Source organism: Urocitellus parryii, chromosome 5 (assembly GCF_045843805.1).
Source record: "Urocitellus parryii isolate mUroPar1 chromosome 5, mUroPar1.hap1, whole genome shotgun sequence".
Classification (NCBI taxonomy): Eukaryota; Metazoa; Chordata; class Mammalia; order Rodentia; family Sciuridae; genus Urocitellus; species Urocitellus parryii.
Window position 1 is genome coordinate 17,657,369 of NC_135535.1, and position 19,039 is coordinate 17,676,407.

At 44.5% G+C, this 19,039-nt stretch overlaps 1 protein-coding gene across 1 annotated transcript in view; it reads left to right on the forward strand.

The window, feature by feature from the left end:
* Positions 1–19,039, forward strand: part of Nt5dc3 (5'-nucleotidase domain containing 3) — a 53,840-nt gene that overhangs the window by 4,648 nt on the left and 30,153 nt on the right. The window lies entirely within an intron of this gene.

A 19,039-nucleotide genomic window follows, 5' to 3' on the forward strand; every position in this document is an offset into this window, starting at 1 on the left:
TTATCTCCAAATGTCATTTGGCTCCAAATGTCAATAGTGCCAAGGTTGAAGAACCCTGTTCTAAACTGCAAATTCTAAGAAATTGCTGGGTGCCTAAAATTTAAAGAGCTGAGTATGTTATGTTCTCTTATGCTCCATGTGTGGTGATGGTCGTCATCTTCCTCCTCCTCTTCCTCTGTCTCCTCCTCCTCCTCTTCACTATCGCTATCACCACCATCAGCACCACCACCACCACCGGGGATTGAACCCATGGGCCCTCCACCACCAAGCCACATCACCAACCCTTTTTAGTTTTTAATTTGAGACAGGGTCTCATTAGGTTGCTGAGGCTGGCCTTGAACTTGTAATCCTCCTGCTTCAGCCTTCTGAGTTGCTGGGATTACAGATGTGTGCTACTGCACTGGCACGTATGTGTATTCTTGTAGTGTAATCCCAGCCTTCCGTGTGTGCCCATCAGATACCTAGCCTGGCTGGGTACGTACAGAATGAAGCATCCCTGCTTCTCCAAGAGGGACTGCTCCAGTTTTATATTTGGATAATTTTTTTTTTTTAATTTTAGAAATAACCTCAGAGACTGGGCTCTTTAGAATATATTTGGCTAATTGCCCGAGGCCGTGGCATGTATTAAGCTGTGGGAAGAAGTCTGGCAATTAGTGTGGAGTTTTGGCTTTTTTAAGTGTTGAAGGGGGCTGAAGGATTTCAAAGTTCTGGGTTGAGAGTGTTTAATATTCAGTAAAAAATGTGTATCTAGTGAGGACACAGTGACAAAAAGGCATCATATATAAAATAATCATGACACGCAGGGATAAGGCATCATATATAAAATAATCATGACACGCAGGGGTAATAGGCATATAAACATAATAAAAAATGGTAGTAAGCATAAATTTCTCAAGAACTGCAGTGAGTTAAAAAGTTACTCTTGGGATAATTTGAAAATCCAACCAGTTTTTTCACAGATTGTATTCTACCATCTTCTGAGAAATGTAGTTAAAGAAATGCAGAAGCTATACACTAAAATTCCTTTATAGTTGGTCTTCTCAGCACCAGCTTTAGTATAGTGACTCTTCAAGAGGGAGAATATAGATCAGTTTAATCATGGAGCCATTTTTTGGAGGCACTAACTCTATTTTGAGGTTCTAAAGAATACACTTGGGAAGTTTTAATGCATCGACAAGAATGTATGGTAATAATGCTGAAAGTTTCAACCAGAAATATGCTTCTGTGCCTCAGGATAATGGAATCAGCACCCTTTGAGAATCTGGAGAAGCTGTGTGTGCTATCTCTAGAATAGACACATTTGCACTATCACACATCACACTTCCATGCACACACTGTTTTGCCCATGATTTCAGGGGGACCTGGAGCATTTCTTTTTCCTGGTGTCCCACGTCTCCTGTGGGCCCTCCGTTAGGCTGGAAGGATGAAGGACAGAGGTGCTGGCATGCTTGTGCAGGAAGAACTCGGCTGGAGATAGTCTTCGAGATTAAAAATTACACCTAATATCAAGAAGCCTGCTCAGGCAGAATATCAATCCATCTTTGACCTGACTGGCTGCCGAGGGTCACGGTTTTCTGAAACTGTTGTGGAGATGGCAGGGGGATTATTAGTTGAGATATAGAATTCATTTTCTTCTCTACACTAAACAGGATTTATGCCCTAGTGAAAGAGGAATCCAAGGGAGGTAAAATGTAAAAAGGAGATTCAATGATATTTTTGTTGTCACCCTTTGAAGCAAAGAAGAATTTTTAAAAAATTGAATGGTTCTCCAACTTGGTGACACATTGGGATAAGCTTGTTTAAAAATGAAGATTCCAAGACCCTGACCCTGGCAATCTGCTTCATAGGGTTCAGGGCAGGGCCCAGGAATCTGTGTTTTTATAAGCTGGATTTAGAAACTAATCCTTTATTGAACTCTTAAAAATATCCTCTTCCCATTAAAAGTCCTCCTTAGAACTTTGCCTTCTAGCAGTATGGTAAGCTAGCTAGCCCCAGAACCTTTTTATATGCTGAAAAAAGTCCAAAGGACCTTTTTTTAAGTGTCTAACTGAACTTTGAGATGGTGGAGAGAAATTCTAGGGATTAACAATGAAGAGGGGGCTGAAGTCAGAATGGTGAGCAGGCCAGCGAGCTACTGGCCTGGGGGTTGTGCTGGGCTTTCCCGGGTCTGCTGCTGGCAGGGAACACTCGCCTTGGGCTAGCTCACACATACTGTTTGAGATGCTCTTGTAAATTTGGTGGCTGTAGTAAAGAGTTTCCTTCCCTGCAGGGAGACAATAGGGACCTTTGTCTCTCTTTTTTCCTGTGTGTGATGTTTGTTGAAGTCTCCCATAGGTTCGAGATTGAATTTATTGTGCTGGTAGGGTGTTATAGTTTGGATAAGAGGGTGTCCCCCTGAAAGTTCCCATGTCAATGCAGGAATGTTCCGAGATGAAATAATCGGATTTGAGATCTGTAAATGAATCAGTTCATCCAAGTTTGAATGGACTAACTGGATGGTAACTGCTGGCAGGTGGGCTGAGGCTGGAGAAGGTGGGGTGGATCCTGGGGGTGCATCTTCCGAGTGTTCCCTTTCCCTTTTCTCCCTCTGCTTCCTGTCTGCCTTGAGCAGAGCGGCTGTCCTCCACTGCTCTCTTCTGCCATGACTGCTGCCCACCTCAGGCTCAGAGCAGTGGAGTCCACTGGCCATGGGCTGAGACCTCTGAAACCGTTGCCCAAATTAAACTTTTCTTCCTCCAGGTGGTTCTTGTCGGATATTTTGGTCACAGCAACAAAAAGCTGACTTAAAACATTTGGTTTAGTAACCCCAAATTGAGAATTTAACTAGAAGTGAGTGATAGTGACCTGGGACTCCTGGTAGAAACAAACACCAACTCCCTGGATGATGGAAACTCATGTGCCCAGGATTCTCAAGATTGACCAGAAATGAGCTCACAATCCAAAATTTAAAAATGCACAGATAACCAGATTAAGTGAGAATCAGGTGGATTAGCAAACAGCAGAATTAGTATGAGTAAGTCTTCAGAAATTTGGGTTATTAGGTAAAGATTATATATAGTGGCATCTGATAATGTTTAAAACTGTTGGAGAAATAAAAGGTGAGATTGAAAATATAAGCAGGAATTATGAGAACTACTAAAATTATCAGGCAGATTTTAAGAAAAAATCAAATAGAATCTCTAAAATTTTTAATTTTTGAAATAAAAAAAATCAGTGGAATGATTTTTTTAAAATTTAATTTATGGTATTGGGAATTGAACCTGTGACTTAACACATGCTAGGCAATTATTCTACCACGGAGCTACTTTCCCAGCCCAGTGGAATGATTTTAACTAGGAGATTAGATAAAGGTGATGAAAGAATGAATTGAAAGATAAATCTGAGAAAGTTGCCCAGCATTTAACAGTCAAAGAGATAGATATTAGGAAAGCAGTTTACTGAATAATAGAATGAGATGAGTAATGTGTAATTGGAGTTCCAGCAAAAGATAGAGAGGAAAATGGCAGAGGAGTAATTTCTTTTTTTAAAAAAAATTTGTTTTAATTAGTTACATATGACAGTACAATGATCTTGACATATCATACATTTGAATCAGATGAGGTATGATTTCTCATTTTTCTGAGTGTACAGGTTGCAGAATCACATTGGTCATGCAGTCACGTATATACAGAGAGGAGTAATTTCTAAGACTTTTTAGATCTAATGAAAGAATCCTCCGATTTTAGGAAACACAGCACATCTCAAACAGGGTTAATAAGGAGTAATATATTAAAAAAACAAAGAGAACATCCTAGAAGCAGCCAGAAAGACAGATCCAAAAGCACAGTAGTTAAATATAGGCCATGAAGCCAGAATGTCTGGGTTCAAATTCTGACTTTATAACTTACAACTATGTGACTTCTATGGGCCTCAATTTTCTCCTTTGTAAAATGGGGATAATAATATTATCTGTTCTCTAGGATTGTTAGATTTAAATGCATTAATATATGTAGAGTTCTTAAAATAGTACCTGGCATATAGTGAACCCAATGTAAGTGTCAACGGCTGTTATTACTGCTGCAAAGGAGTAGGAGACTACTGATAGCAGACTTGTGAACAGCCATAGTGGAAACTTCAAGACAGGAAATTACTTCTAAGAGTTGAGAAAAAAATGTCAAATTTAGAATTGTGTGCCCATCTAACTCATCATTTGAGAATGAGAGGAAATTTTTAGATAAAACCCAAAGTTTGCTACCAAAAGAAATCAATAAAGCAACTTCTGAAGGATGCACAGGTTGAACATCTCTAACCTGAAGATCCCAAATCTGAAATGCTCTAAAATCTGAAACTTGTTGAGCTTGAACATGAAGCTGCAAGTGGAAAATTCCATACCTGATTTCACTCAGTGGGTCACAGTCAAAACTCCTGCATACTACAAATAATGAATTAAAGTATCTTTGACTGCAGTGTGTGAGGTGTACCTGAAACGTAAGTGGATTTCATGTTTAGGCTTGTGTCCCATCCCCAAGACATTCATTATGATGTATGTGTTTACATTCTAAAATCTGAAAATTGAAAATGTCCTGGTCCCAAGTATTTCAGATAAGGGATTCTCAACCTATATATGTATTTTGGGGGCAGGGGGTAGAGGTTATCCCAAATCAGCATCTAAGTTGCAAAAGAAAATGGAGAAGAAAGAAGTTGGTAGATATGAAATAAATCTAAACAAATGTGGAGAACAAAGAAATTGTTAGATATGGAATAAATCTAAACAAATGTTGACAACACAGAGGAATCAGGCCAAAACAGGGCAGATAAAAGGAACAACAGAAGCAAGAAATAGTACAAAATATCCCAGGGAAATAATTGAAGATCTCAGTAATTATGATAAGCTTAGATGAAGATGGACTGACAGAGCAGATACAGGAAACCAAGTCCAGCTGGATGCTGCTTATAAGAAGTACATCCTAGAACAAAGAGGTAGAAAGGTTGGGATTAATAGAATGGGAAAATGCCAATCAAAGGGTACCAGTGAGTTAGCAGTATCCGACAACTATTGAAATGGTATTAGAAAAAGGAAATACTGTTAACTACAGGAAGCAGGAAGCTTTGCAAACTACAGTTCATGGGCTAGTTCTAGCCTGCTGTCTCTGTTTGCATATGCAGCTTTTTTTGGAACTATAGCTACTTCTTTCTCTTTCTCTCTCTCTCTCTCTCTCTCTCTCTCTCTCTCTCTCTCTCTTTCTCTGGCAAAGGGGACTGTCTTTGTGCAGACATCAGAGTTGAATAGTGCAGCAGAGATTGTCTGACCCGCAGAGCCTAAAATGTTTACTAACTGGCCCCTTTTAGAAAACTTATGCTAATTTCTGAACTAGATCTGCATACACACACCCCAGCAACAAACGGCAGAACTACGTTGAGTCTCACAGAAATAATGTCAAGTTAAAAAAAAAAAGCAAGTGGCAGACTTATACCCGTTATAAAAGGTTTAAAAACACATAAAAATACTGTAAATTCCTCGTTGGGATATGTATGTGCATTGTGAGGCTCTATAAAGTAAAGCAGGAGAGTGGGAGACAACGAAGTGAGGGTTGTTGGGAGGTTGAGACAGGAGACTGATTATTCACTATTGAGCTACTCAAAATTGAAGGCCAACTCAAGAAACGAGAAACATTCCCTAAAAAAACCCATCCATCGGCCACTGGCTCTCAACTATCTTAACTGTAGCATGCACTTAAAAAAATATAGTAAAATATGATCGTTTTTCTTCGTAGCATGTTTTTTTGGGTAGTGGGGGTGGGGTACTAGGAATTGAACCCAGGGATACCCCACCACAAACCTACATCCCTAGCCATTTTTATTTTTTGTTCTGAAACAGGGTCTTGCTTAGGGCCTCACTGACTTGCAAAGGCTGGTTTTGAACTTGCAATCCTCCTGCCTCAGCCTCCCAAGTCGCTGGGATGACAGGCATGTGCCGGAGAAGCACTTTTGGATGATGCATGGCAGGCCCGTGAGCCCTGGAGGAAAGAGCTTTCTCCAGTGCTTCCCGGAGGGGTTTGTTTTGTAGTTGGATGGTGGGGGCCGGGTGTTCTTTTACCTTTGTACCTTTCTGTCTTACAAATAGCATGATGTGCTCTCTAAGAGTGGTCCTTTCTTTAGGCAGAGGGCCTTGGCGATCCTTGGCCATAAGGAAAAGTAGCATCAAGGACTTAAGGAAGGGACGTACCGCATGCTAATCGTCACGTTTTGCAGGTAGGAAAGAAATGGCTGCGATAGGAGAGAACCTGGCACCTGGAGAGGGCCCTGGGTCACAGAGTCCAGTCCCCTGCTCAAAGAAGAAACTCCTGTGCCCACAGCCCTGGTTGGTGGCCATCTGGGACCTGCGAGTTTGTCCCGTGATCACAAGGCTGCCAGCTTCATTCGTGTGGCTGAGTTGAGTGGTTCAGAATTCCCTTTTGTGTATGTTAACGGTGGCTTAAATGTGAAGATGGCAGCCACGCGTCATCAGTGACCCTTTGACTTCATGACTGTGGCACTTCAGCTTGGCATTCAGTCTAGATTGTCCCTGTCCCCTGGAAAGCCAGCCCTTTGGTCCTGACCGCAGGGAGTCAGTGGTCTGACTGGTTCAGAGTGGAGGGAGGCCATCGCCTCTGCCCCGGTGAGCATGAGCATCCCCCTCCTATTAGAACACCCGGGAGGTCAGTGCTGGGTGGGTTCCTGTCAAGGTTGTGGTCAGCTAAATCCTGACTCCGCTTCCTGAATTGAGAAGGTATCTTTGAGAGAAAGAAAAACAGAGAAGAAAACATAAAAAGCTTTATGATTTCCCACATGTTAAAAAACATGCATTTGGCTGGGTGGAGAGCAGCAGGGCTTCCTGCAGTGTGTCAGGCATTGGCCAGCGCCTGGAAGAAGCCGGCCATGCTCGGTGTGTTTACAGCCAGGTGTTGCAGAGGTCTGGTAGGTTTGATAGGGGAGGGGAGGGGGTAGCTGATGTATTAGGCTGGGTTTTATAGAAACATTTTCTAGTTTAATGAGTTGATTCTTAACTTTGAGAAACATCTTTTTTAGTTTCCTAGGGTTTTTTTTTTTTTTTTTTTTCCTCCCCTTGATACTGGGGATTGAAGCCAGTGGTGCTTTTTATTTTTTATTTTTTGGACACTAGTCTTGCTAAGTTGCTAGGGCTTCTCTAAGTTTCTGAGGCTGGCCTTGAACTTGTGATCCTCCTGCCTCAGCCTCCTAAGCTGCTGGGGTTATAGGTGTGTGTCACCATGCCCAGTTTAACAAATATTTTTGACTACCATCTGTGTTCTGGTTACTTACTGAATAACAGCAAGTAGGCACACCTAAGGTGGCAGTTTTCAACCCTTTTGCCCTCAGTATTTTTTTATACACTAGTAAGTCTTAAAGATCCCAGAGGTTTTGTTCATATAGATTATATTGATGACTGTATTTAGAAATTAAAGCAGAAATTTAAACAGTATGTACATATTAATTTATTTAAAAGAATAATGTTAAGTCTGTGACCTCTTAAACATAAATGGTTTACTTTTTTTGAAACATGACTGCGTTCCAGAATAAAACAAGTGTGGGTGAACGTCATGGTTTTGCACCTTGCTGTGGTGTTTGGATTAACCAAAGGGATCCGGGCTCTGGGTTGATTCTGCATTCAGTGTGTTTTACGAGGACCTCCCCGGGCCTGGGAAGCTCCGCGGTGTGCTGAGAGTGAAGCAGGCAGACGACGTCTGTGTTAGATTCTTATTGCTCTGGTAACAAGTTACCACAAATTGAGTGACTTAAATCAACAAAAATGTATTGGCCTTAAGTTCCGGGCGGGTCTCCCTGGCTGAAGTCAAGGTCCTGGCTGGGCGACCTTCCCTTCTGGGAGAAGGCTTCCTTGCCCTTTTCAGCTTCCGGAGGCTCCAGTGTTCCCCGCAGCCCCTCTCATTGTCAAAGCCAGCCGGGGCTGGAGTCTTCCTCAGTCTCCTCTCCCCCCTGAGTCCTCTGCCTTTTCTTTTTTTTTCCGGTATCAGGGATCAAACTCAGGGGCACCCAGCCACAGAGCCACATCCCAGCCCTGTCTCGTATTCGATTTAGAGACAGGGTCTCCTGAGTTGCTCAGTGCCTCGCCCTGGCTGAGGCTGGCTTTGAACTCAGTTCTCCTGTCTCAGCCTCCGGAGCTGCTGGGATGACAGGTGCCTGGCGAGTCCTCTGCCTTTTCCGCAATTAAGGACCCTTGTGGTGGCAGCTGGCCCACCTGGTGGTCAGGGCGCTGTCTTGGGGCTAAAGGCAGCAGACCCACAGCCTCAGTTCCTCTGCTGTCACAGTAAGGAAGTCCCAGGTGTCAGAGAGGAGGGTGGAGGACTTTGGGGAGCCGCTGCTCGTCCTGCTGGGTTAGGGATCCCCTGGAAGAGAGGGCGGTTCCTGGGTCATGCCAATCACTGTTGACCCAGGAAAAGTACTTGTTGAGTGGGAGGAGCAGGGAGGGCCTGAGGAGAAGGGGCTGACGTGAAGCACCAGGGGTGCCGGGGGTTGTGCCTGTTGTCAAGGTCAGTCGCTGTGTGACTTGGGCCCTGTGACTATTCCTCTCAGCCTCATCTCCCTCATCTGCAGGTGGGGACAGCAGTGTTTACTCATGGAACTCCAGTGGTGGTCATTGAAGCGACGACCAAGAAGTCCCCAGTGGTGGCATGGGGAGGCGCTGGCATTTGTCCCTTTTCTGCTTCCCGCGCCCTCCAGGGAGACATTCTCCAAAGGTTGCCACGCGCCTGCTCTTCAGATGGGGCTCAGTTTTCTTTCTCTCTAAGAACATTTTCTGTTGAAGCTAAATAAAGGTTCCTTTCTTTTGAACAGTTGTTTTCTTATTAATGATGTAAGATTAGGTTGTCATTAAGCCATTATTATATTTATTTTTATTATATATTTTTTTAAATATTTATTTCTTAGGTGTAGATGGACACAACACAATGCCTTTTTTTTTTTAATGTGGTGCTGAGGATCGAACCCGGGTCCCGCCTGTGCTAGGTGAGCACTGCACCACCGAGCCACAATCCCAGCCCCCCATTATTATAGTTAATCTTCAAGTGCAGTTGTATATGGTTTTATTTAAAAAAATTTTTTTTTAGACGTCGATGGACTTGTGTTTTACTCAGTTATTTATATATTTATTTATATGCTGAGAATCGAGCCCAGTGCCTCACACATGCTGGGGAAGTGCTCTACCACTGAGTCACCACCCCAGCCCAGTATGTGGTTTTATTTTTGGAACTTTAGCTTGATGGTTTTCAGGGGAGTAGTGAGAATTACAGGTGTTACTTGCAGGGTAATAAGGTGTAATTTTAACTTGCGGTGGGAGTAGTATAAATGTCATGTGCATTATTAATTTTTCAGATGACTAATTCTGTTTGTCATGATTGCTTTTCTCTGGAGATGGTGCAAAATATGTACCCTCCTGGAAAAATGAAAAATTCTTTTTAAATTTATAGAAGCAATAAAAAACAACTACTGAATCACTTCCTCCTCCTGGGGCGTCGCTGGCCCTTTGTGGAATTCCTCTCTCCTGTCGGTGGGGTATTTTTGTTGATCTCTGGGCCTGTGATTTGCTCATCTCAGAGCCCGTGCTTCATGATTTATTTGTAATCCCTGTGTGGAGCCCTGTGCAGTGTCTCCTGACAGTGTGTCTGATGGGTGGGAATTGAAAACACGCCGAGAGTTCAGTTAAGTGGGAAAACCAGGTTACAAAATACTACCTGCTGCATGATCCTATTTATATAAAATTCCAGAAGGTGCAAACAAACCTGATCAAGATCAGTAGTAGCTTGGGGGTTGTCAGGGGCAGAAGGAAGGAGGGCTAAGATTTAAGGGGGGGTGAGAAGATGTCAGGGGGGCTCACGGTCTTGTTGCCGTGCTGGCTTCTCGGGCATATACGTTAGATATCGTACCTCATCAGACGGGACGAGTTGTGTGCAGTTTCTTCCACCTCATTTGTATCCCTGGCTCTAAAATTAGAACAAATAAGGGAAAAATTCTTTAGTCTGGCTTGAGGCAGGTGCCCAGCCCAGGAGGAGGGCCCTAGGAGGGTGCCTCCTGAGTAAGCTGTGGCTGGTGGAGCAGGTCCCAGGAGAACCTGGATTGGGTGTGTGTCGAGGTGGGAAGGGCCATTTCTAGAAAGGGTCGAGGAATGCTGGGCAGGTGGCCTTGTAAATGTTCACCTTTATTATGAAAAGGAAAAAAAAAATCTTGGTACCTTGTTTAATCTTGGTGTCTATTATTGGATGACTATAGAAGCAGAAACAGTTTTTCTCTTATTATGGAGCATTTTAATTGGCACATAATTGTACATATTTCTGGGATACAGTGTGATATTTGGATTCACATATACAAAATGCAATGATTAAATTAGGTTAGTCCATATATCACTTCAAAAATTTTTTATTTCTTTGTGATGAGAATAGTCAAAATCCTTTCTATTTTGAAATATCCATTGTCAGAGCCAGCGGTTGGCACATGCTGGGCAAGTGCTCTACCCCTGAGCTGCACCCCCAGCCCTTTTTAAATTTTATTTTGAGACAAGGTCTCACTCAGTTGTCTAGGCTGGCCTCAAACCTGCAATCCTCCTGCCCCAGCCTCTCAGGTTGCTGGAATTATAGATGTGTGCCACTGTGCCCAACTTTCCAATCAATTATTGTTAACTGTAGTCACCCTACTGTGCAATGGAGCACTAGAATGCATGCCTCTTACCTGACTGTGTTTCTGCACCGATTAACCCACCTTTCCTTATCCCTCCTCCCTAAAAATGGTTTATGACCTGATGGTTATTGGAACAACTGGAGATAATTTTAAAAGAAGTTTCTGCTAAAAATATTTTAATTTAAATCTCTGTATGTCAGCCGCAGCCTTCAATGCCCCACTGTCTATTCAACTCTGATTCTCTTACTGTAACTAATCATTAGCAGAAAGGATATTAAGTAGACACAACTGTGACCAGTAGCCCTTGTTGGCACTAGGCAGAACACACTGAAGCATACACAAATGCAAACGTGCATAGTGTTCCCTGACACAACAATAAGGATGAATTCACAGTTTTCAGACAAGCATTAATTGCGGAACCAACTGCTGCCTGTGCCTGAGCCTGGCTCGACCCTTGGGAGCTGGAGCATGGTTAAATTGCTAAAGGAGAAATTTTTTTTTTTTTTTTTGGTCATTTTCCCTGGCAGTTACAGATGTGAAGTTTAAAGTTTTGAACTTTGGGTGTCGGACCTTGAGTTCGCTCTGAGTGGAGATGGTGCTGGAGAGAGCTTGCTGTTCAGCTCAGAAACAAGAAGTACCGGTTCTCGTTTTTATGTTTTCCGTCTGTTTGTATCCTTTGAAAGGACATTTTGAAACCTTGCTGTTTTCAAGATGCATGTAATAAAAGACTTTGAACCCGTGTTAAGTAAATATGAAATAATAAAATATTTGGAAGATTTATGAGTAATTTGTGAAATTTGTGAATGTCGTGAAATATAAACAGAAGTTGAAAGTCATTATGAGCCGCTGGAGTAACTTGGTGGCCCCTCGAGTGCTGGAGGACCTGTGGAAAGCTTGGTGTGGTGTGTGGGACGGTGGGGATGTCCCTGGAGTTCTCTGGGGAGAGTTGTCTGTCTTCCTCTCCGCCCTCCTTCCGCCTTCTCCTCTGTAGTCTCTTCTCTAGGAAAGAAGCCTACTTTTACCCAAAGTAAAAATCACAGCTACGTACACAAGGCGGTTATTCAGAAAGTTAGATCGTAACTTTAAAGAAGGAAAAATGTCACCTTCACATATCTGGGATCGTAGTTTGCATTAAAAAGTGGAGCCCTGGGGTTTTCCTGGGATTTGGGCCTCTGTGTTGGAGACCTTCTTAACACGTTGTGGATTCTGAGCTCCAGCATCCGAGGTGAGCGTGTTGCGCCCCACTTTCTGCATTATTAGCAACACTGTATGAAAGTCTTCATGTGTACATCGCTGTCCACGTCTCTGGATAGTTCCCTAGCGTAGATTCTTAGAAGGAGGGTTACGGGGTCAGGAGGGGTGGATATTTTTTGAGACTCTAGGTGCCTAATGCCAAGCTGCTTTCCGGAAGGTGTGTCCTGCCCTGATTTATACCCTTCCCAGGCGGGAGCCAGGCGTCCAGCTCCTGCACGCTGCCACTCTGGGTCCTGCCATCAGGAGGAACCCCAAAGGACACACAGGAGGGAGCAGCAGGAGGGCGTCCTCGTTCTGTAGCCAAGGGGCACACGTGTGCTGGGAAAAGCGTGCACAGGAGATAGTGGGGCCATTTGCGAGGCCACTTTTCAGAGATGGCTTCTGTAACTGAAGCTGCTTAATTTGCTTTTTTTTTTTTTTTAACAGGGTTGAGTGTTGGGGCTGGGGTTCTGGCCCAGTGGTAGAGCGCTCACCTGGCACATGTGAGGCACTGGGTTTGATCCTCAGCACCACATAAAAATAAATGAAATAAAGATGTGTCCATCTACAACTAAGAATATTTTAAAAAGTGGTTGAACGTTTATTAGCCATTTAATTTTTTTGTATGTATATTAACGATATTAGTCCTTTGTTGCTGCTGCTTTTATTTTTTGTCAAATAGATCCTTTCCTCCAAATGGCTGTTTTTGATGCTTTTGGATTCACAGGTTTAAGATTTTTACATGAGAGATCTGTCAGTACTTTTCACAATTTATTCTGTTACCATTTTTGATATTAGAAAGTTATTTTCTATTCAGAGATAGTTATCTATATTTTTTTCTTTTAGTACCAGGGATTGAGCCCAGGGGTGCTTAACCACTGAGCAACACCCCCAACTCTTACCTGCTTTTTAAAAATATTTTTTAGGTGTAGAAAGACACATGATATCTTTATTTTTATGTGGTGCTAAGGATCGAACCCAGTGCCTCACACATGGGAGGCAAACACTTTACCACAGAGCTACAGCCCCAGCCCCCCCAATGCTCAGCCCTTTTTAATATTTTATTTAGAGACAGGGCCTTGCTGAGTTTCTGAGGCTGGTTTTGAACTCACGATCTTCCTGCCAAAGCCTCCTGAGTCTCTGGGATTACAGGTGTGTGCCACTGTGCCAGGCTATTTTTTTCTGCCTTTTGATGTTACTCTTTCTAACTCTTTGGTTCACATGTGTTTGTTTTGTGGCACGTGGGAGGGAAAATCCCGCGTGGCAGTCTTTCCATGTAGCTGGCCATTGTTTAGGTACAGAATGTGAGACTCTGGGGCAGGTTTGACTCCAGTTGGTACCAGTGACAGAATGTGTTGGAGGATCACCCATCTTGTTGAAAATAGGGCACATGAAGAATTTAGGGTTGCAGATATGGATTAAAGTGTAAATGGGGAATGCCCTTTGATGCCACACTATAAAGTTGAAATGTGTGGTCAGTTAGAATTTTGTGTGGCTAAGTATTCTTAAAATGAACGTAGGATTCCTTTGACGGCTAGCAGTAGGAAACACAATTCAAACGGATTTAACTTGAGCAAAATAAATTAAAAAGAAGAGCTGGGTATGGTGATGTGGGCCTGTAACCACAGCAACTTGGGAGGCAGAGTCAGGAGGCTCACAAGTTTGGGGCCAGCCTCAGCAACTTGGCGAGACCCTGCCTTCAAATAAAAAAGGCTGGGGATGTAGCTCAGTGGTTAAGCACCCCTGATTCAATCCCTGGTTACTGTGCCTCCCTGCCCCGCAAAAAAAAGAAAAAAAGAAATTTTTATGGGCTCAGATTTTTGAAAAATTCAGAAGAAGTACTCACTCCATGCATGACTTGATCCTGGAGTTCAGATGATGTCACGGGGTGGTTTCCCTCTGTCTCTCGGCCTTTCTCTCTTTTCTGTTGGTGTCTTTTTCAGATTTCTGGTAGTGGCCACTCACAGCTCCAGATTTATGTCCTTTTAGGTCCAAATTTGGAAGAAGAGTATTTTGTCCTTGAAATCCCTTGTAGATCCAGAAATTGACTTGATGGGCTCTGTCACTTGGGCTGCCAGGAGAGTCTGAGGATGATTGCTGTGGGGGGTCCTCAGCCTGCTCCAGGCTAATCAGTGTTGGTAAGGGAATGCTAGGCCTGGGCCGCCTGCTGTCCTCCTGGTGGCAGGAATGGAACCAAACTGAGACCATCTATTACGGAGGTTAGAGGCCTTCCCAAAGGAATTCAGGGTATTGGAGGAATGGAAGGCAGAGTCAGGTTAGGCTGGGTTATGCAGCAGTGACAAGCAACACCACATCTCAGTGGCTTACTACAGACAGCTGTAACCAGAGTTCACTTGTCACTCATGGTAAGACTTCAGGGGGTTCTGGCAACTCTTCCAGGGCAGCCTTCATCTTGTAGTTTCCATATCACACGTGCTTATGTGCTGCTTAGGCAGTGAGTGACACTTGTTACTCATCACTTCAGCCATGATTCGTTGGCCAGAGCTAGGTGTGGGAAGGTGGGAAGGTGGGAAGGTGGGGAGAGGGAGGGAGATTAGCCATCCTCCCCACATGCTTGGAAAGAGGAGCCTGTGGGACAGAGTGAGCCTGAGATGGATGGAGCAGCCCCACTGGGTGAGCACAAGCCAGGGCCCACAGCACTGCTTATGACAGGCAGCCTAAGTTTGTCACCCCATCCTTTAAACCTTCCTTTGACACTTCCTGGGACAGTGCCGTGAGGAAGTAATGCATCTGGTCAGCTTGGGGGCTTTCCAGGCTGTGCCCCAAGGACAAATGAGAGCTGCCCTTCTGAAGACATTAGGAATCTCCCTTATCACGACTCTGGCCATGAGTTTCTGTTGGCACTGTCCCCAAACACTGTTCTGTGACAGATGGTGCTGGGCTTAAGGGAGAGTCATTTAGTATTCCTGAACATTAAGGAGGTTACTGGCAAAAGCTGTATTTCCCAAGCTCAGGTCTCTGCACAGTTTAATTTTCTTTGAATTGGGGGAAGATGTCTGACTTTTATGCCTGAGTTCTGAATTCATCCATTTCCTCTTCCTATCAGTAGAATTCAGGCAAAGAATGGTATTCTGAGGCTTCCTTAAAAACGCAAAATGGGGCTGGGGCTGTAGCTCAGTGGTAGAGCACTTGCCTCGCAGGTGTGAGATCCTGGGTTCGATCCTTAGCACCATATAAAAATAAATAAGTAAAGATATTGTGTCCATCTACAACTAAAAAAATTTAAAAAAAGCAAAATAGAAAAATGGTATAGCTGCTATTAAAAAAAAACAATATGGCAGCTCTTCAGAAACATTAAAAATAGAATTACTACGAGAGCCTGCAGTTCCACCTCCGGGTGTATACTCGAAAGGACGGAAAATAGGCCATGAGTGGGCACTTGCACACACGTGTTCATGGCAGCGTTGTTCACATGGTCACAAGGTAGCAGCGACCCTGTGTCCATCGGTGGATGAATGGATGAGCAAAACGTGGCAGGCAGCGGAGTGTTATTTGGCCTCAGGAGGAACTGCCCGCACCCCTTCACTGAACCTGGACAGTGTCATGTGGAGGGACGGACAGATGCAGTGTGGCTCCTGGTCTGCCAGGTGCTGGAGTGGCCAGATTCACAGTCAGGAGAAGGGTGGCAGTGGGGAGAGCCAGGGAGAGTCGCTCTTTGGTGGTTACGAAGGTTCAGTTTTGCAAGATGAGGAGAGTTCTGGAGGTGGCTGGTGGTGACAGTGGCACAACACGCCGAGTGGCCCTAACGTCACTGAAGGTAACTTAAAAATGGTTGCCAGGGTAAGTATGTGTATTTTACCCCCTATTAAAAATACCCCAAACTCTAATCAAAACAGAAAACATGAGAGTTTTGCCTGTAGGCACGGCCTCCTGGTCGGCGTGGCTCTTGGAACCAAGTTCTGGTTGGACTTTGCCGCTTCTCTGTACCAATGACGTAACCTTGTTGTCACCATCCATCACACGAAAGGAATTTGCTTTCTAAATTTGAACCCACCCTGGATTCTCCTTCGGGCAGGTGCGGGACTGGCCAGTGGGGGCCTTTGCTCCTCGCTTTGAGGTTTAGAGCCGGCTTCTCTTCTCGGCAGTGGTGGCGTTCTTTCCTTGGCCTAATCACGTTCACTAATCACGTTCGCTCCCAGCTCTGGGTTGGTGGTGGTGGCCGGTGTGCTGAGCTCCAGCATCTGCTGGTGCTCTTCGTGCCTGTCTTAGGGATGACACAGTAAGCCCAGTCCTAGGGTGTGGTGTCCACCTGAGGGACACTGCCTCAGCCTTCCTTGCCAGCGGGGAGTCCCCTGCAGCCTCCAGGGACATGCCGGCCATGGGGACTTTCCAGGGCGTTGGCCTTTCCTTGAGACCTCTGCATAGTCTTCTCGGGGTAGGAACGCAGATCCGCTTTCTTGCCAACACCGTTTCTAAATATAAACGTTAATTAAGACAGGCTGTTAGAACTTCCCTTGCAAAGGTTGTTCGTGACAGAGGAGCTTTTGGTCACTCTGTAAGTGATCCTGCGTCACTGCATCATATATCATATGGATGCTGCTGTGTGGTCACATTCAGAAAATAGCATGGTCTGCGGCGCCTGGGGGTTACGTAAGGCAGAGGATCGTCAGCGTTGGTGTGGAGGAGCTGGGGCTGCCTGGTGCTCCCCGTCCTGAGGCTGGTCCTTGGGCACTGCCTGCCTCCAGGTCTGCCACACTATCAGTCTCTTTGCTTCCTCAGGTCTGGGTTCTTTGCAAATGAAGACAAAAAACAAAAGCCAAGGTTATTGTCTCATGGCTCTGGACAAAAAAAAAACTCATGGAGAAATGGCATCGTCCGTGAATATGGACTGGGTTTTCCGTCGACCCAGTCACTGTAGATTGTCAGCATGCGTGAAACTAAGTTGTGCATTTATACATTTACCCTCTGTGGTCCAGAAATTCTGTGGGGGCACATGAAAGCCTGGCTTCAAGTAGGTGTCGTGGGGTCAGGAATAGGCTTCTGGGGACAAACCCCCTGAAGTTTTTGCAGAGCCTGCATTTTTGTAGGGAGAGGATTCCATAGCTCCTGTTAAGGTTTTCAAAGGTATCCTTGTCCCTAAGCTTTTAAGGAACCTTGTGAAATGCTCAGGATATCTGACTACTGTGGGACCGTGTGCCCCATGATTGGGACCTTGGGGTCTGATTGAGGCTGTCACTGGGAGAGAGCAGTGCATACAGAGGATCCCAGGTGGCTCTTTAGAGCAGACGTAGAAACCGTGGCCATTCAGAGAAAGACATGAGCAGAAAGGAAAGGGGAAGCTCAGAACTGATGGGCTGTCGTGGGGTGACCTACAACTGTAATCCCAGTGACTCGGGAGGCTGAGGTAGGAGCATTGCAAGTTCAAGGCCAGCTTCAGCCTCTCAGCAAGACCCTGTCTAAAAATAAAAAATAAAAAGGGCTGGGGATTTGGCTCAGTGGTAAGGTGCCCCTGGGTTCAATCCCCAGTACTGAAAACAAATAAAACCCCGAGAGGTGATGACGCAGACTCCATTTTATTTTAGAATTAATGCACCCTTCACAGGGCTGCTGGGTTCCCTGGCACCTCGGGAGGGAGCCAAGAATGTAGATTCTGGAGCCAGACTTGCCAGGTTCAGATTCCAGGTCTGCCGCTTGGTGGTGCATGGTAGGTACCTTTTCAATACCAGCCATTTGTCGGGCACAGGGGAACATGCCTGTGGTCCCAGCTACTGAGGCAGGAGGATCAAATGAGCTGAGGAGTTCGGGCCAGTCCAGGCAACATATTGAGACCCCATTTCAAAATGACATCAGCTGTTCTGCTGGAGCTGGGTGTTTGTCCTTAGGAACGCAGGGAGTAGGGAGGCACTGCTCTGTTTTTATGTGTGTGTGAGAGCTGTTTGGTCCTTGCCGCCAAAAAGGCTCTTGCCTTTAACATTTGTTTACTTAAGAGCCATTTCAAGTAGATTTTCACATAATAAAAGGTGAAAGAATACTATCACATATCCTTTAGCAAAATGGGACTTTGTTTTTGTTACAAAGTAAACACATGAAATTCGTCCTCTTCATTGAGTACCTACCTGTTCAATGATTTCGTGGATAAGAATATCACATTTTTTTTTTTTGCTAATATATCGTTCAGTCTTTGATCCTAACTACACAGAGGATGTGCTCCTGGGAACCTCATGGTCTGAGATTTTACCTACGTGGTCAATTTTGTCATCACCCTTGAACTTGAAAAACCGCTCTCTGCCTCCCTGAAGTCACATGTGACTTTTATCATAACTGTGAAATGGCTCCTGGCTCAGCCCACTTGCTGCTGCTTTTAAATTTCATTTCATTTCGTTTTTTGCTGTTTTTTGTTGGGAACAATTACAAATCCTCCATGGAACCTATGAACATGACTGCAAAGACTTCTTTTATACCCTCTTGAAAACGAAGCCGTGAGCGCTGAAGGATGATGTCATGGTGCTGGCTTACCTCACTGGTGCACGTCTTTAGGGTCATCTGTCATTTTCCCGTTTCTTTTTTGGGTGTGTGTGTGTGTGTGTGAGTGGAGGCACTAGGATCGAACCCAGGCCCAAGCATGTCCACTCAAACATTGAGCTACACCCCATGCTGGTGTCTCAGATTTTTAAAAGGGTCCATTGAACCCAGGGAAGTAACAAGGTAGAATGAATTCTTGGAAGATTTCCAAGAAGGAATCAAAGTCACAATCTAGCAATTCTCACAAACAGGTAGAATTGCTACAGAAAGAAACTAATTGGACAAGTGGGCCCTGCTGTTAGCCGGGGCAGTCATGCTTCCAGTAAACCAGGGGAAGGAGGTGATCTGAAAGGCAGGCACAGGGGGACACAGTGCTCTTTGCTAGGTTTTGATTACTAAATAGGAAAGAAGATAAGTGTGTGACAGAGTCATAGGGTAGTTACGGCCCAGCAGTATGCCAAGGTCTCATAGTAGTTCAGAGTTTATGAGAATAGGGTCATGGTGAACATTAAGTTTAGAGAGTATAATACCATTGTATAGCGTGAGATCAGCTGTGTGAAAATATATCAAAATATCGGTAGCAACTGCATAAAATATCCCCCCCACCGTGGTGAGATATGTAATTTTTAAATGTCATTATCTCTACTTTTATCTTCCG